Raw genomic sequence first — 18,633 nt, 5'->3', positions numbered from 1 at the left:
ATGTAGCTGCCCTACATATGTCTTCTAAGGGAATATTTTCTAGGAAAGCCATGGATGCCTCCATTTTACGCGCTGTGTGCTTTAGGGGGAACTGTTAAAGTGCGCTTTGCTTTTTGATAGCATATTTGAATGCATTTAACTATCCATCTGGCTATTCCTGCTTTGGAAATGGGATTGCCCTTATGTTGTGGTGAAAAAGCAACGAATAGTTGCTTTGTCTTCCTGAATGATTTTGTTCTGTCAACGTAATATAAGAAAGCTCTTCTAACGTCTAGTGTGTGTAGGGCTCTTTCAGCTACAGATTGCGGGTTTTGAGAGAAAACTGGCAATTCTATGGACTGATTGATGTGGAAAGTGGATATAACTTTCGGCATACATTTAGGGTTTGTACGCAGCACTACTTTATTGTGGTGAATTTGCATGAATGTTTCCTGAATGGTTAGTGCCTGTAGCTCACTCACTCGCCTGAGGGAGGTAATAGCAATTCAAAATGCCAACTTCCATGTTAAGAATTGTAGTCCACATGAATGAAGTGGTACGAAGGGAGGTCCCATGAGTCTGGTAAGTACTATGTTTAAGTTCCAGACTGGAGAACGTGGATGCTTTGGAGGGATTCTTCTTTTAAGTCCTTCCATAAAAGCTTTGATAGGTGGGATTCTGAATAGGGACATGTGTTGTCTGTTTTGAAGATATGCTGCTATAGCAGCAAGGTGTAGCCTTATGGATGAGTATGCTAGGTTACATCTCTGAAGGTGTAGCAAGTAACAGATTAAATTTTGGATGGAGGCATCCAATGGATTGATTTGATTATTATTACAGTAAATAACAAATCTTTTCCATTTAGCTGCGTAACATGCTCTGGTAGTGGGACGCCTTGCTTCTTTGATAATGTTCATACAATCTGGAGGCAAGTTAAGATATCCAAATTCTAAGACTTCAGGAGCCAGATCGCTAGGTTTATCTGATTGGGATCTGGGTGCCTGATTTCTCCATGGTTCTGCGTTAGCAGTTGTGGTGAGAGGCACAGTCTTTGGTGAGGAACTACTGAGAGCTCTAGGAGCGTTGTGTACCATGGCTGTCTTGCCCATGTGGGAGCAACCAGGATCATTGTGAGTGACTGTTGCCTTAGCTTGCGTGTCACTAATGGAATCATTGGGGTTGGTGGAAAAGCGTACGCAAATCTGCCTGACCAGTTCATCCATATCGCATTGCCTTGTGACAACAGGTGTGGGAACCTGGCGGCGAAGAACGGGCATTTTGAGTTTTCGTTTGTGGCAAACGAATCTATGTCTGGATGTCCCCACTTTTGGAAGAATGGTTGGAGAACTTGAGGAAGAATCTCCCATTCGTGTATTTGCTGACTGTGTCGGCTTAGTAGGTCTGCTATCTGGTTGTCTGTCCCTGGGAGGTGTTCTGCCAGGAGATAAATGTTTTGAGGAATCACGCACTTCCATATGCTCTGTGCTAGGTGAGATATTTGCAGAGAGTGGGTGCCCCCCTGTTTCTGGATGTAGTACATGGCTGTCATGTTGTCCGTCCGGATCAACACAGTCTTGTTGCACAAGTATTTCTGAAAAGCTCTCATATATTGCCAGTAACTCTAAGTGGTTTATATGGAGAGTCTTTTGTTTGACTGTCCAGAGGCCTTGGCCTGTATATTGAAGGAGATGGGCTCCCCAACCTGTCAGTGATGCGTCCGCTGTTAATACTACCTGTGGAACCGGCTCTTGGAACAGTCGCCCCTTGGAAAGGTTTTGTGGGTTCCACCACAGCAGAGAGCGGTAAGTGCGACTGTCTACCAATACTAGGTCTTTTAGTTGTCCTAGAGCTTGGTTCCACTGGCGTGCTACGCATTCCTGTAAGGGGCGCATTTGAAGGCGAGTATGAGGGACGATGAATATACAGGAGGCCATCATGCCTATAAGCTGCATGAAGACTCGAGCTGGCAGGGAGTGTTGTGGCTGAAATTTTTGAATGAGAGATTGTATGTTGGCTATCGTGGCTGGATTTGGATATGCCTTTGCTACGGTGGTGTCTATTGTTGCTCCCAGATATTGTTGTATGTGGGAGGGTTGAAGATGTGATTTTGGGTAATTTATTGAAAATCCTAGATTGTGCAGTAGCTGGATCGTCTGTGAGGTATGGCTGGCACACTGAACGTATGAATTGGCTTTTATGAGCCAATCGTCGAGGTAGGGGAACACATGGATGTGTTGCCTTCTGAGGTGTGCTGCCACTACTGCTAGGCATTTTGTAAACACCCTTGGTGCTGTGGTTACCCTGAAGGGGAGGACTTTGAATCGATAGTGCTGACCTTCTATTGTGAGCCTGAGGTATTTCCTGTGAGCTGGATGTATGGGTATGTGAAAGTATGCATCCTTGAGGTCTAATGTTGCGAGGAAGTCGCCTTGCTGGAGTAGTGGGAGTACCTGTTATAGAGTGATCATATGGAAATGATCTGAGTGGATGTATTGGTTCAAAGGCTAGAGGTCCAATATTGGTCTGAGGGAGCCGTCTTTTTTGGGAATGAGGAAGTATAGAGAGTATAACCCTGTCCCTTGATGTTGTAATGGGACTAGTTCTATGGCACCTTTTTCTAGCATGGATTTCACCTCCTGTTGTAACAGCGTGATGTGTTCTTTGGACATTGAACGGTGTTTCGGTGGCATGTTGGGTGGAGTAGATTTGCGTTCCAGGCAGTAACCATACTGGATAATTTGTCTCGCCCACCTGTCTGTAGTAATGGTATTCCAGACTGGTAGGAATTGTGTTAATCTGCCTCCGACTGGTGTTAAGTGGTCTGGAGGGAGTGCGAGAAAGTCACGGTTTGGTGGCGGTGGAGGCTCGGGTGTTATTATTACCACGTCCTCTGCCCTGGTTATTGTTTCCTCTATAACCTCCTCTTTTGGAGCCTTTATTTAAGGTGCCTTGTGTAGTACTTTTATATGATGAAGATGTTTGTGATGTGTTGCCTCTGCCTGCGCCTCGAAAGGAGGAGCGACGAAAAGAGCTTCTAGACTGTTGAAATTGAAGTGCACCCATGGACTTAGCGGTGTCAGTGTCTTTTTTCATCTTTTCTAAGATGGTATCCACCGCAGGTCCAAATAAGAAATCCTGGTTGATTGAGTATGGTAGATTGCACTTCATTTTTAAAACCTGAAATGCAAAGCCAGGCAAGCCTGCGTAGCCTGAGGCGTGAGCTGGGAGCTTTCATAGCACGATCTATGTGAATTGGTGCTTTTTACAAATTGTACTCATTGTTTGGGGGGAACTTTTATTTTCATTCGCATTGTCATTTTCGCCGTATTTTAAACTCACCGCATTTCTGCCACCTTTGGGGATTCACTGCTCAGGGCAAGGGAAGGAGGTTGTGCACCATCTTGGGGGAGGATTGACGAGGTCGCAGACTAGTGTTTGCTGACTCGCTTGCCTGGCCACATCCTGGGTTACTATAAATGACCTCACTTAGGCGCCCGCGCAGTCTTTTTGTCCATCTAGTCATACTGAATACAAGTTTCTCAGTTTAAATTGCCGCTCTTTGGTGAGTCACTATGCAGAAGTATTCGACCATCTTATGGCTGAGGCCCCTGATGTCCTCTTTGTCACAGAAACTTGTCTGACCCGTGATACAGTGGCGGAGCCAGGGCTTGCCCTCCCGGACGGTTATATTTTACATAACATCAATAGAGAGGGGGGTGGGGGGGGGGGGAGAGGGGGCGGCATCGCAGTAATAGCTAAAGTGGCGTTTGCTGTCAGCCTGTTGAGGGAGGAAAGAGCGGGTTGTGAGAGCGCTCTATTTAGAATAAAGCTTAGTTGCAATCTGACTTTGTCCGGCCTTTTAATTTATAGACCTCCTGGGCCTTCCGGGAATTTCCGTGAGGACCTAGTGAACAAAATCGGACCAATAGCTAGTAAAGTACCTAACTTTACTATCTTCGGAGATCTTAATCTCCACCTCGAGCTTGAAGAAAAGGCTGAGATTTCTAACTTCTTAGCGGACCTAGAAGCTTTTCAGCTGCCGCAACTGGTCTTGGAGGGCACACATGTGGCTGGGCACCTACTTGATCCCATTTTTTCCAACCTCGAGTGCTTAAAAACTCTTTCCCCGGTTCCGCTGACTTGGACTGACCACTCAGTGATTCCATTCTCTCTGCTGTGGCAGGGCAGAGCTGAAGTGGTTCATCCTGTAGTTGTGGCCAAACTGCCCTGGCATAAATTAGATCAGGAGTTGCTCACCACCCGGTTGGCAGAGTTGAGACCCCAGCTCCCTGCGGATATCGAGGAGGCACAAGAGTGCTTTCATGACTGGCTAGTAGCTGGCCTGGATAGTTGCATTCCAGCAAAACGGAGAGGCAAGAGACGTGGGCCATCTAATCCTTGGTTCACAGATCTACTAACGCAGGCAAAGAAGGGGTGCAAGCAGTTGGAACGTGCCTGGCGCCGCTCCTATGAGCCGTCTGCCAAAGCAGTATATCGAGAGGCAGTTAAGGATTACCACAAGCTCATCCGCAAAACACGGGCAGAGTTCATTGCTGATAAAATCTTGACTAGCTCCAACCCGACCAAGACCATCTTCTCGCTACTTAAAAACATGAAGAGTGCAGGTACGTCTAACATTTCCCCCGTAGCTTCAAATAGTCACTGCGAGGTTTTAGCACTCCACTTTGTGAAGAAAGTGGAGTTGATCTATCAGGGCCTCTCTGCAGGGAAACCCCCTAGTGAGGATGTTGTGCTGGCAGGGTCAGATACTAGGATGAATAAGGGATTGACATTTTTTCCACTGCTGGCGCCCCAGGAGTTTGAGATTTTAAGTGCAAAAATTAAATCGGGCTCGCCAGCTGATCCAATGGCGGCGACTTATTTTCGCCAGCTCCAACCACTATTGCCCCCGTGGCTCTCGAACTAGTCAATCTTTCATTGAAATCAGCCTCTGTTCCAAGGGCGTGGAAGCATGCTAAAATCATTCCACTGCTAAAGAAGCCCTCACTTGACCCGGACGATCCTGGTAATTACCGACCCATATCCCAGCTCCCTTTTATGGCAAAGGTGGTGGAGGCTCATGTAAATTCCATCCTGTCTGGTTACATCGACTAGCATAATATCTTTGACCCTTCCCAACATGGGTTTCGCCCCCGCCACAGCACCGAATCAGCTCTCCTCGCTGTCACGGAAACTATCCGAAGTCGGTTGGATGAAGGTGACTCCGCGGCCTTGGTCCTGTTGGATCTAAGTGCCGCTTTCGACACGGTGTCCCATGCAATCCTTCTCCAACATCTTTGGACAATTGGAGTCAGAGATGAGGCCTTGGACTGGATTCGATCCTTCCTGACTGGGCGATCATTCCAAGTATCTATGCCGCCCTTCCATTCGCAGGATTACTGAGGTACTGGGTTTTTCAGAACCGGTAACGAACCGGTAACCCAGCGGTGCCAGGGTACACCCAAAGACCTCGGGTTCTTTCCTGATTCAGACCACAGAAACTCAGAGTCTTCTAGGTGAAGTCAAGGATCGATTTTATTGGCTGCAACCAAGAAACATGTGTCCTAGAAGTACAACACACGGGATGTATATTCTCAGGAGACTGCTCAAACTTACAAAGTCAGGCTTCTCTTTTTATACAAAATATTGTGCTTTAGGCAAACATTCTTCGAATTTACAGTACACTATTCACATTCTTTGTTACAAAGGAAAAGCAGAGTCATGATGACATGTCCATATTTCAGTTCGTCCAGCCCACAACAAATCACCCGGCAAGGCCCAACATTTCATCAGATATCGGTGGACCCCCGATAAAAATGGGCACCTCCCCATCATAAAGCAAGTGAGAGAAAAGAGCAGGGACAGGTGTGAGCAAGATTCGGCAGGGTGTGTGTGTGCTGAAAAGGTTTTATGGCCTGTTGAGCCTTGATGCTATCTCATTCGGCCACTGGGAGAGGAACTGACCAAACAGGTTCGGCCTGGGGCAATGGTTTCAGCTTGCCCAGCCTGCCTAGGTCAGAGAAAAGTCAATCAAGGTGTACGTGTCCTTTGGAATCGAATTTAGCTGTATTATAAGCCTATGTAAAGGGCAACTCATAAAATGGCTGCCATCTACAAAATGGAAGCCAAGGGTTCAGAACGAAAATGACGATTTCGAGGTGAAATCGTCACTCGAGTAAGACGAAAATGCTTGTACATGGTGTACTCGTCATTCTCGGTCTTTTGATACTAAATTCGTCCTGTTACGATGAAGTTTTATTCTCGAGTCCAGAATTATTACACGAGTCCAGGATTTTCAGAACCACAATCCCTCCTTTTGCCCTTACATAGGCAATTAATCTATCCTCATGCTAATCTGAGTCCACATCTATATTCCTAAAGTCATTGAGATGTTGCTGTAACATCATTCTAGTACTTAGTTTGTCTCTTGATACAGGTTTCCTTACACATGATGTGACACAGAGGCCACATATTGCAGGAGCACACTGCACGCACAGACAGAACAGGAAAAGAATGGCTAAGACCATCCCAATGACCATCAGAATTTTCCATCCCCAACCGGAAATCAGTTCCCAGAACCACCCCATAAATGACCAATCTCCTTTATCTACATGAATAGATTCGGAAATCTTATGCAGTTTAGAGATGGCCTGGTACACTGTTGGAGCGTTATCTGGGATGAAAACACAGCAACTCGATTGGATCAATCTACATACCCCACCTCGGTCTGCAAGTATGACATCTAATGCGACCCTGTTCTGAAGGGTCATAAGACGATCCGACTGGAGCTCAGCAGTCAAGTTACTAAGGGCACCAGCAGTTTCAATCACGGTGGACTCAACTACCCTTGTTAATTGCCTTATGTTCCTGCTGTTAGCCATGGATCCCCAGAACGGCAGAAAACCCTTTGCAAAGTCCCCAAATTCTTGACCTGCAGTGTCTTCTTCACTCAAGACACCTCTAACTACTCTTGTCTTGTGGTAATCTGCCGCTGCTGTGTAGGTGGGAGGCAACAGGAATGAAACAAAACATGAGCCCGAAAAGTCAGGGGGCAACCATGTATAGGCTCTATCATGGCAGATGAAATAGGTACCCTTAGCTGCTAAAAACGAAGGGGAAGTCTGGGCTGCAAAAACATACGTTTTAGTGCAGATACTCTTCCCTAACTGAGCTCTGGGATTCGTGCCATTACCTTGCAGACACAGATGACCCTGATGGGGTACAATCCAAATCGGGGAAGATCTCTTAGCTTGCTGTTTCTCACTCAGAGTAGCTCCATATCCGGTTACGTTCCATCCTATGTATACTAGTGTCTCATCTCTCGGGATAGTCTCATAAGAAATACCTTCCTTAATCATGTCTACTATACCCTTAACTAGAGCACTATTTTTAGGATTGTCTGTTACAGAACGTAGGGGGTAGACTTCATGTGCATACATGAACATTGTTCTGTATGCCCACACAGAACCATTGTGACTGAATGGCAGGACCAGATAAGGAATACCTTTATCCGTTGTGTGTGGCATGAGACCACACACCCAACAGTTAGTTGTGTTCATTACAAGTTGGTGTTGGTGCAAGAGCTGAACAAAGGAGTTATTAATAAACTCTAGTCTCCTAGCTGATTCGTGTTCAGGAAGGGGTTGAAAAGAGTGTGGGAAAACAGTAGAAGGAGGAGGTATGGGCGATGTAGTGGGTGCAAATGTTACTCGAAAAGAGAATAACACATAACTTATTAAAAATATCATCACATTGAATAGCATGAAAATGCACAATATCAAAAAGCTTTTCTTTGTCATTATATTACAGATCCTGTGTTTAAAGTTCATTTCCGTGGCAGGTCTCTCCATCTCGAGAAACTCCATCCTCTCTAAAGTGCTGCCCGCGATGGGAGGTTGATTCTGCTAAGGAATGCTTCTGTCAGTCCAGGGCAACTCCCTTAGACCAACCAGAACTGCCGACCTAACGTCGTCAGCTGCACCCCAAAGACTTTGGGCAATCGCGGCCCTAGCAGCAGAACCCGGATGGCGGTTTGAAAAACAAAAATAAGCAAGTTTCTTAGATGGGAGAGCTGCACTTCAAAAAATAGCAGAGGGAAGAAAAAAAGGTTTATTTGTCCATAGGTCTCGGTCTCAAATTGTAACGTTTTCTTCCAGGTACGGTTTGATCCTGGAACAAGAGTTCAGGCTCTGTAGTGTTCAACCGCTTTGATGGTGATGCTGCTGGTTGAAAAATATTGTCACTCTCTTGTTCAGTCAGTGTTCCTTTTACCCGTGCATCACTGAAAGGTAGGAAACGTGGCACGGTTTCAGTTTCTGAGTCGCCGACACCCTCCTGGACCCACTGGTCATACGGCAGAGGTAAAGGTATCCTTTTACAGTGGACCCCGTGGATCCAGTGCTTCTTCCCTTCCACTCGAACTGCCGATCTTGTGGAAAGAAGGACGAGGTGCGGTCCGGTCCACCTGGGCTGGTCGTTTTTGATTCGCTGGAAGTTCTTGACCAAGACCCAGGATCCAGGGTCGATCTGATGTCCTGGAGTCTCAGAGACCGGAGGCAGGGTGTCGTGAACCTGTTGATGCAAAACACGCAATTTAGCCGTCAATTCATACAGATAATCAAGCAAAACAGGGTGTTCGATCTCGCTGAACTTGGTGGGTCTAGGCACTCCCCATATATTGGCCGGGCGGCCAAAAACTATCTCATAGGTACTAAGTTTCACTCGCGAATGCACAGTCATTCTGGTGGACAGGAGTGCTAAGGGTAGAGCGTCAGGCCATTTAAGACCCGTGCTTGCTTGAATTTTGGCCAGTTTTAACTTAAGCGTGCCATTGTAACATTCTACTAATCCAGCTGATTGGGGGTGATTTGCAGCGTGGAACCTTTGCTGAATACCTAGCCCTTCACACACTCTCTTCATCACACGACCCACAAATTCACTTCCATTATCACTCCAGACCATTCTAGGCATTCCAAACCTGGGGAAGAACTCTTTCACAAGGGCTTTAGCTGTGGATAAGGCAGTGTTGTCTTTTAGGGGATAGAAGGCACAAACAACAACGAGTACGTATTTTAAATTGTTGCACCTCTCCATGTGAATGAAATCTAGCTGCAAAACCTCGAACGGATACGTAGGAGGTGCAAAATGACCAGCTGGAGTTCGGGTTCCCCTACCAGGATTGTGTTTCAGACACACCATGCAATTCTTGACGACATTCTCTGCACACTTGGGAATTCCTGCATTTTGCCATACTGGAGCCAACAACTTACAAATCCCTTTCACACTGATGTGAGCCATTCCATGAGCCATTGTAACCACTGCAAGCACATATGCATCGGGTAACAACCATCTCTGATGCTCTGACAATTCAATCCAACAGCCATTTGCATCCATTCTACCCTTACTTTCTCTCCACATGCTCAATTCTTTCTCTGTAGCCTCAGCTTGAATAGACTTCACACTCTCTATCGTGTCCTCACACATTCCAACATCACCAACCCATCTTGCAGGGCCTGCAACATACATTCGGCTCATCACATTCCTTGCAGTTTCTTTCGCGATTTCATCAGCAAATGCATTTCCACGACAACATCATCAGTCACCTTCTTGTGAGCACTACATTTCACAATCGCCACTTGCAGAGGCACGGTCAGTGATTCAAGAAGCTCATTCACCAACTGACCATGCTGAATCTTAGCTCCATGCGAAGTCAGGAACCCACGTTCTTTCCACAATCGTCCAAAACTGTGAGCCACACCAAATGCATACTGACTGTCGGTATAGACAGTCACTTTCATTCCTTTTGACAACACACATGCTCTTGTAAGTGCAATCAACTCTGCTGCTTGAGCTGAATTATGTGGAATACGTGCAGCTTCAACAATTGTATGCAAAGTCGTGACAGCATATGCTGCAGTCGTGTCACCATTCGGAAGCTTGAAGCATGAACCATCCACCCACAATGTACCATCACATTCAGCAAGAGGAGTATCGTAGAGATCTACTCTCCCTTTTGTTTCTTCTTCTGTTCTAAGAAAACAATCATGCTGTTCTGAAGCATCTAATTCCTCTACAATTGGCAACAACGTAGCTAGGTTTAAAGTGTTGCACCTTTTTATGTGCACAAGACTAGCTAACAATGTTAATTCGTAACCTGACAATCGAGCACTAGTTAAGTGCTGTGTCTTGGTTCTATTTAACAACGTGTCTATTGCATGTGGGACCATCACGACTAGTGTATTGTTCATTACTAGACCAGCAGACTGTTGGATAGAAACAGCTGCTGCGGCTCTTAAACAACTTGGCAACGCTCTAGCTACTGGATCCAAAGTCGACGAAAAATATGCACATGGACGCTGTTTGTCCCCAAACAACTGAGTCAAAACTGACAATGCACAACCTTCCTTCTCATGGACATATAATATAAAGGGCTTACTGTAGTTGGGGGTACCTAACACAGGAGCCGAACATAATGCTGTGCGCAATTCAGAAAAACTTTTCTGACACTCTTCAGACCAAGGAATGGGATTGGGTGTATCTTTACACGTTAATGCCACCAAAGGTTTGGCTAATAACGAAAAATTTGGAATCCACTGTCTACAGTACGATGTAATGCCCAAGAAAGCACGCACTTCTCTCTGTGTTCTTGGCACACTTAATTTCACTATTGCCTGAATTCTTTCTGGGGTCAGTTTCCTTCCCTCCTTCGATAAGAGATGACCTAAGTAGGTCACTTCTTGTCGGCAATATTGTAATTTGGAAAGTGACACTTTGTGATGCAAATCACACAGATGACGCAACAAAGACAACGTGGCTTTCTTACATATTTCCTCAGTATCTGCAGCAACAAGCAAATCATCAACGTACTGTACAAGAGTAGCACCTTCAGGTAAAACAATCGTATCAAGCTGTGTCTTTAGAGCTTGACTATATATTGATGGACTTTCACAGTAGCCCTGAGGAGCGCGTTTAAAGCGGAAACTGCGTCCTCCTAAACTGAAGGAAAAAATATCCCTGCTCTCCTCAGCAATCGGGATGCTGAAGAAAGCATTCTTCAAGTCAATCACCGAAAACCAGGTGGCAGAAGCTGGAATCATGGTCAAGAGGGCAGTAATGTCGGGGACAACTGGAAATTGTGGCACAACTATTTTATTCACCTCTCTAAGATCAATCACAAATCTGTACACAGGTGGCTGAGAGGGATCAGTTCGTTTTAAAACAGGCAGAACAGGGCTATTGCAAACGTTGCCTCTTGTCTCTTCAATCACATCTTTTTCAATCAGTTCGTAAACGATCGCTAGCAAAGCTTTTTCACCTTCACTAGAAATTCTATATTGGGGAATTCGTGGCATTCTAACATTGGCTTTCAATGTTACAACATATGGTGGTATTTCCAAAAGACCTACATCATTAGGACCAGTAGCCCAAAGAATATTCGGGAGAGATGACAATTCTGTTGGAAGTTTGTCTCTCGACAAATACATTGGAGAAACCACTTTCTTACTCAGTGTAAGTTGTACTCAAGAAGGAGAACAGTACAAAGTCGCATACAATCTTTTTAGCAAATCTAATCCTAGCAAGATTTCACCACAACCTGTTGTCAGAATAAGGGGTGCTTCGAATTCACAAGGTCCAACAGAAAGGGACAAAGGGTCAGAAATCGGATTTCTAACTGGGGCGCCAGAAAAACCTACAGAAACGTTCATTTCGCCAGACGAAGGTGCGCCAGGGAGTTTGGAGTGCATAATAGAACTCTTTGTAGCACCAGTATCCAACAGAAAAGGCTCTGATACACCTGATGTAATCACCTCAACGTAAGGTCCACTCTGATCTACTGGAACTGAAACAACTCCCTCTCTTTGTCTATGGCTGTCCTAGCAATCATCACCTTCCCAATGCTCATCTTCTGTATAGTAATCATCAGCATAGTACTGAGCTGTCCTACCAGATGCGTTATTCTGCTGATCAAACCTATTCATCGAATTTTGAGGTGGAAGAGACTGTGTTCTGGGTGGAAATTTCCACGTCCTCTACCTCTAGATGCTTGCTGAGCACCTCGACCTCTTACACCAGAAGCACCATTTGCACGCTGTAATAAAATAGGACAACTATACTTGAAATGACCCTCTTCCTTGCAATATGAACACTGATTGGGGCCTACAGGGACACGTGGTTGAGTATACTCGACTCTTTGCGAGTTCCTCTGATACTGTTGAGGCTGCTGATAATTATTCTGATAGTTACTCTGACCACTATTATTTTGACCACCACTATTCTGGCCACCACCACCACGTGGCGGATATGCTTGCTGTAACAAAACCTTCGTTTTCAACTCTTTAGTTTTCTTTTCTGCTCTATCTTTCTCGTCTTTGTCTCGATTTTCGTAATACTGTGCAGTAGCCTATATCTGTGCTGAGGAGGAAACTGCCCATGAACTCTCTGAATCTTTTAACTTTTTACACAACTCGGGAAGCAGATTGTGCACAAAAGGTTATCGACGAACAAACGCTGACCGCCTTCTGTGCTCATATCTTGACCACTGTGGTCGACAAAAGTCTCTTCAAACCTGGTGAAGAAATATGAGACCGTTTCATCTTTCTTCTGCTTACATGCAGACAACTTATCCCAATTTACACGTATTGCAGGCATTATCATTTTCATGTAATCAATTATTTTACCAGGAAGTTCAGCTACTAAAGGCTCAGGCTTAGAACCACCAACTTGTCGGGCATCTGCAGCAGCAATATTAGCCCATGAGTCACCTAACTCCTGATCATGATCTGTATGACGAATCTTACCCCATAAAGGCTGTGGAACAACATTCCCAAATAACATATCGATATCGGCTAAATTCATGATACATGACCCTGCAGTCTGTGACAACTCTTTGTAATACCCTGCAGGATTTTTACGGGGATCAGGTAATGTCTGTTTAAGGGCTAAAACTTCCGCTCGCCTCCATGGGACATGTACCCACACCCGCTGAAAGTGTGGCAGAATAGGTGGGTGAGCATTTGCGTCACCCTCTCTCCATTGTGGGGGAACCTCTCTCATGGGGTACTGTCGCGCCTTTTTCCTACCGGATGTGCCATGCTCAAATGACGACTGAGAACTGCCCCCCTTACTCCGAAATGACAACAATGTCTCAACCGCTCTCTCGACATCTGGACCTACGATCATGGCCTCTCCAAACTCGAACCGTACACGACACAACTTGGGCGGGTTGTATTCCAGATCATTATCTTCCAAATCCTCACAAAGGAAAACACACATTTGTTCAAAAACATATCTCTGCTTCGGTGCTTCCCATTGACGGAAGACTTCCATGACAGAATCTACATCATACCTTACAGTGTCCATAACCCATTTATGTGCTAAACGATTCAGTGAATCTCTCTCTTGATAGTCAGGCAGTTGACTTCGCAACTGTCTTCGTTCCATGTTAGGGGTCGTAGTAGGCGACCCGAAAAGAGGTGAGAAAAGATTAGTAACAGTGTTGGCCATTCTCTGCCGAACGGAAGGAGAAACTGAAGGAAGAACGGGTGGAAAAACAGGGTGCGGTAAGGCAGGAGCAGAAACAATAGCAGAGGGATCATTAGGAGAAATAGAAGGTGCACTAGGCAAAGTCGTAGAAAGCACAGGTGAAACAGATGTGATCGGTGGGCCTTGAGGAGGCTGCACCAAAGGAGCAGGAGCCAGCTGAAGAACAGCTGGTGGGTGCTGTGGAGGAACAGGAGGCACAGGTTGCACTACTAAAGGTTGCGGAGGTGCCGTGGCATATTGCGCATAGGGGGGTGGCGAACTTAATAAATGTGACATTAACGGATCTTTTTCGCGCTCTTTTGCTGCATCTTGCTGAAGAGACGGCAAAACTGGATAGCATTTATCTATTACCATTTTACGTTGCCTGTGCAACTGCTCACTCATCTGTTCTTCTTCATTGTCTTTAAACTGCATAGCAGCTTGCATTATCGAAATTCCCCCTTCTCTCTTATTTTTCTTCGCTAATTTAATTTCCTTCTGTTTGGCTTCTTTACGCCATAGGCGGAAAGAGTCAAACATCGCCGGCCGGGCTTTCTTTTTGAAAAGTTTAACTTCGAGGTTATCTAAGATTTCTGTATCAAAGCTACCATATTGGGGCCATTTTAAAACACCATCTTTTCTGGTGTATTTCATCCACACTTTATTGTATGTGATGGGCCCTACTCCATGTTTTACATATTATTCGTAAGTTGGAGTTCCAACCGGAGGAACCGGACATGAGTCCTCCAATCGGGAGTCCCTATTATTACAACCAAGACAAGACAAATTTCCAAGTCTAAGACCAGGCATCTTCGCTCTCTAGTCTAGCTCCAAACTTCAAAGGATTATCGATTACGATATTTCTCGTGAATACACGAGTCCTTCGGCTTTGGCACTTGCAAGTTCCAAATCAAAACCAACTAAGGACTGGGAGACGCTCCACTTACACTTAACTGAGATATCGATGACATCACCAGAAGACTCGTCTTAGCGTTTCGCTCTACCAAACTTCAAGGGTCCAAATCAGGGCGATAGCCAGGGCAGCAGTCCTTTGTAGCCGTCGGGAAGCGGGGAACCTCGCAGCAAAGACCTTCGGACCACGTCGACATGCAGGGGTCGATGAAGTGGTTGGCCGTCCTCCAGAATTTTCACACGAAGCTCCTCACGAACCTCTGGCTGGACTGGTATTGCTGGAATCGCCCCAAACGTTGGGCGCCAACTGAGGTACTGGGTTTTTCAGAACCGGTAACGAACCGGTAACCCAGCGGTGCCAGGGTACACCCAAAGACCTCGGGTTCTTTCCTGATTCAGACCACAGAAACTCAGAGTCTTCTAGGTGAAGTCAAGGATCGATTTTATTGGCTGCAACCAAGAAACAAGCGTCCTAGAAGTACAACACACGGGATGTATATTCTCAGAAGACTGCTCAAACTTACAAAGTCAGGCTTCTCTTTTTATACAAAATATTGTGCTTTAGGCAAACATTCTTCGAATTTACAGTACACTATTCACATTCTTTGTTACAAAGGAAAAGCAGAGTCATGATGACATGTCCATATTTCAGTTCGTCCAGCCCACAACAAATCACCCGGCAAGGCCCAACATTTCATCAGATATCGGTGGACCCCCAATAAAAATGGGCACCTCCCCATCATAAAGCAAGTGAGAGAAAAGAGCAGGGACAGGTGTGAGCAAGATTCGGCAGGGTGTGTGTGTGCTGAAAAGGTTTTATGGCCTGTTGAGCCTTGATGCTATCTCATTCGGCCACTGGGAGAGGAACTGACCAAAAAGGTTTGGCCTGGGGCAATGGCTTCAGCTTGCCCAGCCTGCCTAGGTCAGAGAAAAGTCAATCAAGGTGTACGTGTCCTTTGGAATCGAATTTAGCTGTATTATAAGCCTATGTAAAGGGCAACTCATAAAATGGCTGCAGTCTACAAAATGGAAGCCAAGGGTTCAGAACGAAAATGAAGATTTCGAGGTGAAATCGTCACTCGAGTAAGACGAAAATGCTTGTACATGGTGTACTCGTCATTCTCGGTCTTTTGATACTAAATTCGTCCTGTTACGATGAAGTTTTATTCTCGAGTCCAGAATTATTACACGAGTCCAGGATTTTCAGAACCACATTATGCCATGTGTAGGGGGGTACCTCAAGGCTCTATCCTGAGCCCACTTTTATTCAACCTGTATGTGGGACCCTTAGCAGAGGTGGCCAGAGGTAGGGGGTTGTACCTGGTGTCGTATGCAGACGACACCCAGCTGGTGATTGCTTTTTCAAAAAAATTTCGCGCCAACCTGGAGACCTTCAAAGAGGATCTGTCTATTATCTCTGACTGGATGAAGGCTAATTGCCTTCAACTAAAGGCCAGCAAGTCCGAGATTCTACTATATGGGAAGGACCAGGAGCTCTGGTCTGAGCAGTGGTGGCCTGAACATCTGAAACCTGCTCTGTTACCGAAGGAGTCGGTAAAGAACTTGGGTGTCTGATTTGATTCCGGATTAACATTTGAGAAGCAGACAAGAGCTGTTGCTGCTGTCTGTTTTGGGCTCCTGAGAGGATTGAGGCCTCTGCTTGGTCTCTTTCCGCCTAGAGTACGCCAAACCATCATGCAAGCCTCCATTCTTGCGAGACTTGACTTTGGCAATGCCTTATATCTAGGTGCTAATAAGGCAAGTATCAAACGCCTGCAGAGGGTCCAAAATGCAGCAGCGCGCATGCTAGTGGCACTCGCAAGATCTCAATCAGTTGAACGCGTGCTTCTGAAATTGCACTGGCTGCCAATTGAAGCCCTTATTCAGTTTAAGGTGCTGCGCATTGCGCACAAAATCCTGAGTCATCAAGCCCCTATTGGGCTATCAGGTCTGTTGAAGCCCTATGTGCCTAGGCGCGCTCTGCGTTCCGCACACCATGGTTTGGTCTGTGTCCCTCGAGTGAGGAAAGTAAGGGCTGGTGGTCGCTCGTTTGGCTTCTTGGTAGCCAAACTTTGGAATTCCCTCCCAGCTAGCATTCGAGCCACCCCCAATCTTCTGGCATTTCGGAAATCGCTAAAAACATGGTTGTTCCCCACTCTTGGATACTTTGTGCTTGTAAGTCTCCCTGTCTTTCTCCGCCGGTTTCTGGTTGCGCTGGGATGCCTCGTTGCTGAGGCAGCCATGTGCATTACAAATCCTGTATAAATAAATAAATAGGGTCAGTGTGCATGTGTACATCATGATACTGAGCTGCTCTGTCCACTAGTTGGTTAACAGCGACAGTGCCGTCAGTAGGAGACGGCTTTGTGGGGTATGTAGTGGGATCGGGGATGGGCTGTGTGTAATCTGTGTCATCGGGGTCATTATGGTCACTCCATGCGTCATCTGGGTTCCCTGGATCGTCAGGTGGTATAAAATCATCCTGAGGATCTTCCCCCATGTCTTCTTCATGATCATAATCTACAAGTGAAGGAGAATATGGGACATAAGGCATGTTGGGAGTGAAAGGAGGTGGTGTGTAAGGTCTTGAAGGGGATGTGCCAAAGTCCTTTTTCTTAGGAGGAACATGAGAAGGGGCTTCAGTGTCCAGACTTCTTTTGTTTTTATTGTAGACTATATGTCCTGTTTCGGGGTCTATATACAGTCTTTGTTGTGGATCTGGGAGAAAGAGTTCTTCCTCCTCTGTCCGTGGCGCCGAAGATTTTGCTTTTTTCGGCTGTACGGCTTTTTTCGGGTCGAGTGTCTCTTTAGGCTGGACGTTTCTATGATGTGAAACCTTCTTAGGGTCGACGGGCTTTTTTGGCTCAACACCTTTTTTCGGTTTGACGGCCTTTTCCGGGTCGACGACCTGTTTCGGCTCGCCCACCTTTTTTGGCTCGACCGCTTTCTTTTGCTCGACGGCCTCCTTCGGTTCGACGGCCTCCTTCGGTTCGACGGCCTCCTTCGGTTCGACTGCCTCCTTCGGTTCGACGGCCTCCTTCGGTTCGACGGCCTCCTTCGGTTCGACGGCCTCCTTCGGTTCGACTGCCTCCTTCGGTTCGACTGCCTCCTTCGGTTCGACTGCCTCCTTCGGTTCGGCGACCTTCTTCGGTTCAGCGACCTTCTTCGGTTCGACGACCTTTTTTGGGTCAACTGCTTTTTTCGGCTCGTAGGCCTTTTTTGGTTCTACAGCATTTTTCGGATCGACGACTTTACTGGGGTCGACGACCTTTTGGGGTTGAGTGGCGTTGCTCGGTCCCGGGGTACCGGAAGGCTTCGGTGTGGTCTTCGGAGCCGAGCCGGAAGGCGGGGCTTCTGAAGCGATGTTTCGGTCGCGGCTAAGGCTTTTGTGCAATGCTTTGACCGGAGCCTTGTGTGGAGGTGGAGGCGGGGTAGAGGCTTTGGTACTCACGGTTTGCCCCGGTGTGATCTGGTCATCGGAGTCCGACTGGTCCTCTACGGTGACTATTTTGAGATCTTCAGAGCCCTCCACCTCAGAGTTCATGTTCGTCGTCGAATATGTTTTCCGGTTCTGGTGCCTGCCGCTGCATTTCTAGTCGAGCAGCTCTTCAGTTCCGGATAGTCTTTTTGGACCGGAACAGAGCACAAGCTGGACAGTTTTCTTCGTTGTGCTCTGGAGATAGGCACCTGTTGCATACCCTATGCTTGTCGCTGTGTGGAAATTTGGCTCCACACTCTGGGCATTTTTTAAACGGGGTCCTTTCCATCAGCAGAAGGTCCACGTGGCATCGAAAAGGCCCAATGGCCCGCGTCGACGACCAGAGAGAAAAGGAAGTTTTGTCGAGTCGAGGGATACCGAGCGGAAACAATACCGTAGAAAGTATAAACTTTTAGCGGTGGAAAGTTGGAAAACTTCGGTCCCGAAGTTGGAGTTGTCGAAGTGCATCCGAACCCAATGGCGGAAAAAAACAATCTGAGGATGGAGAAGATGCCCATGCGCACTGTAGTCCAGGAGAGGAGTCACCTATCTCGTGATACTTCGAAGACTATTCCAAGACAACAAGGTGCAAACATCCGGACCCAACACTAGGCGGCGATCTATGCTAAGATATGAATTCAGCAGCCCACATGCCTCGAACATAATATTTAGAAGAGCATAGAACTTAAAGCAGAAACAGACCAACAGGCAGCACCATCTATTTCCTTTTCATAGTTGATCAT

At 46.4% G+C, this 18,633-nt stretch overlaps 1 protein-coding gene across 6 annotated transcripts in view; it reads right to left on the bottom strand.

Annotated features, from left to right (window-relative positions):
* Positions 1-18,633, bottom strand: part of AP1G2 (adaptor related protein complex 1 subunit gamma 2) — a 210,605-nt gene that overhangs the window by 122,635 nt on the left and 69,337 nt on the right. The window lies entirely within an intron of this gene.

The sequence above is a fragment of the Lissotriton helveticus genome, chromosome 5_1, assembly GCF_964261635.1.
Source record: "Lissotriton helveticus chromosome 5_1, aLisHel1.1, whole genome shotgun sequence".
Taxonomy (NCBI): domain Eukaryota; kingdom Metazoa; phylum Chordata; class Amphibia; order Caudata; family Salamandridae; genus Lissotriton; species Lissotriton helveticus.
Note: the sequence above shows the minus strand (reverse complement) of the source record. Positions and strands in the feature narration are given on the sequence as shown.